Here is a 3,073-nt window from a genome sequence, read left to right on the forward strand (position 1 = left end):
CAAAGAGATGAACAGGTGATTTGGAAAAAGTGTTGATTAAAGGTAATGACATAAACACAAGTGAGAATGATGATGATGATGATGATGATGATGATGATGATAATGATGATAATGGGAAATATGGGGGATGGGAATGTTAGACAGTAGTTCCTTGATTTCCTGAGTGAACTAAGACCAAAGTTAAAGAGAAGAACCAGTAGAAATAGCAAGATGACTATTCCTGAAAGGTGCCAAGGATACTGAATTGACCTGAGCTTGTGTTGATTGGGAACATAATCTAGATGGAACATATTGAATATGATACAGTAAAGAATGAGCTTGAGAAGAAGCCAGGGGCCAGGGGCTTGGTTATCTACTTCCCGAAGCCAAGACTAAGTTTTCCAAGGACTGATAACTTAGTCACCTCATATCTTGGTGTAGTGAGGTGCTGCGGGCAGGCCTGCTTTTCATCCTGCCCAGCTCCCGGCCACCGTCTAGCTTATACCTCGAAATAACATCACACAAATTGTATTCTTTTAAATACTGCCTGGCCCATTATTTTCAGCCTCTTACTCACATCTTGATTAACCCATATCTAATAATCTGTGTAGCACCACGAAGTGGTGTCTTACCGGGAAGTTTCTAGCTTACGTCCTTCTTGGGCTGGAGCTTCATCGCGTCTGTCTTCTCTCTCAGGAGAGGCACGGTGGTCTGACTAACTTAGGAGAGGCGTGGCATCTGACTGAGCCTTCTACCTCACTTCCTCTTCCTGTTCTGTCTACTCCACCCACCTAAGGGGCGGTCTATCAAATGGGCCAGGCAGTTTCTTTATTAGCCAATGAAATCAACTCAAACAGAAGACTCTCCCACATCATTTCCCCTTTTTCTGTTTAAACAATAAAAGAAAGGCTTTAACTTTAACATAGTAAAATTACATATAACAAAATAGTTATCAAGTAAGAATTAGTTACAATACTTATATCCATTTTATCTTTTATCATAACAAAGGAAAACTTTAACTATCTATCCATTCTTCAACTCCATCAAAGACTCAGGAAAGATATAATATTACCTAAGTAAATAAGAAGTAAGCAACTTACAAAACTCTAGAAATGACAGAGACATCTAGCTGCCTGGACAGTCACCCAAAATTCCTCTGTACCGTTGGGGCATCCATCTTCGGCCTTCAGGCCCATAGTTTCCAGCAGACATTTCCATAAAGAAGGAAATTTCAAAGACAGTTCAGTCACTATCTGCTGTGTCCTGCAGAATGTCTCGCAGACTCTTTCATGAATCAGGAACCCAGAAGGAACATCTCACCTATAGGCAAGTTCAGCAGTCCTCTCTCTGAGGGTTCTCTGTGTTCAGTTTATGCAATAGTCCAGGCAAGAGCAGTTTCTTGCCCAAATGGCTATCAAACTCCATAAGTATCCTCTTCGATGCCCATCTTCCTCTTTAAGTAGATTGGTGCTGCCAGGAGCTGACGTGTCTCATTGTCATGAAAAGTCTTAAGTTATTAAAACATCTAAAATGCGATATTCTGTAGTCTTTGAAAGATATGAAGAATGCCTATGTAACTTAAATATATCTCTATATAGCTAGAAAATCTAACTAACATAACTACAAGTTTTACTAATATTGATAACTATCCATTAACAACCTATATACATTACATTTTTAAATGAACTACACCATCACAATACATTAATCAGTATCAGAAATACATATACATATAACAAAATTGACCTTAAATTTAAATCACTAAAGCCAAATCCATATCAATGCAAAATTACTCATCTCCATATTATATCCCCCTTTAAATGTAAAAGAACACTTATAAACAATATTTGGGAATATGGGCGCAGTTATTTCTCTCCAAACTGCTTCCTGCTGAATGGGGACGCTGTTAATCCGATCTTTTACGGTGTAAGCTGTGTACCATTTCATCTCAGTCATCAGTTGCGTAAAGTAATTTTTTGAAGGTGTTCACAGCAACCTTTCAGGAGGTCGTGGTCTATCATACCATATTGGGATGATAGCAGTCCAATGGTTCTCATTTTCTGTAAAAATAAAAGAAAAATCTCTTTTCCAAAGTATCATATCCTTAGATCCAAATTCTGAAGTCAAGGTATTTTCAAGATATCTTTCTTGGATTAGTTCAGCAGCATTTTTAAACAAATATATTTTAGCAGCTATTGCTCCTTCCTCAGCATTCAAACAATTCAAAGAGAGCATAATAGCATACAGTATCAAGGTTCTCTGTGTATTTTCCATCTTTATGCGGCTTTATTTTAACCTCTATTTCGTTTATTTTTTACTTTTACTTTTTGAGACAGGTTCTCTGTATATCTTTGTCCTGGAATAACTCTATAGACCAGGCTGTCCTTGAACTCAGAGGTCTATTTGCCCCTGCTTCCCACATGCTGGGATTAAAGGTGTATGCTACCACACCTTGAACTCACAGAGATCTTTCTGTATCTGCCTCCCAAGCATTCAGATTAAAGGTGTGTCCTGACACACCTTGAAGTCACAGAGGTCAATCTACCTCTGCCTCCCAAGTGTTTGGATTAAAGGTGTGTACCACCACAACAAACTACTTCCTTTTTCTTTCTTTCTCTTTTTTAAACTGTAAGAACTTTAACTTTTAGCCTACTTGTATTTTTAACTCACTGTAAACCATTTAGAGGTTTTCTTTGTCTTTGAATCTCTCTTTACTGTATATCTCTCTTTTTCTGACTATATGAGTCTTTAATTTACCAAACAATATCAGTAGGACTAAAGCCGTGACTTTGGCGGCTGGATCCAGCCCATTCCTTAGCTTCCCAGCGTAATGGCAGAGGTACTTGCTAGAGCCATTCTTATTACCACAACTCTGTGGCGTTTCAAGGTCCCTGCCAGCAAGCAAGCTGCAACAGTGTTAAACAACACAACAATCAAAAGCTCCATAGTTAGGACCCCCTGCTTGAAAGAGTCAGAGTTTGCCCTGGCAGGATGGCCCAGAAGGCTGGCATTTTAAAACAGCACAGCTTTAAAACTGAAAAGCATGCAGTCAGCTTTTCATCAACAGTTTAAGTGTTTTGTGGCAGGACCTCTT

The sequence above is a fragment of the Arvicola amphibius genome, chromosome 1 (genome assembly GCF_903992535.2).
Source record: "Arvicola amphibius chromosome 1, mArvAmp1.2, whole genome shotgun sequence".
Taxonomy (NCBI): domain Eukaryota; kingdom Metazoa; phylum Chordata; class Mammalia; order Rodentia; family Cricetidae; genus Arvicola; species Arvicola amphibius.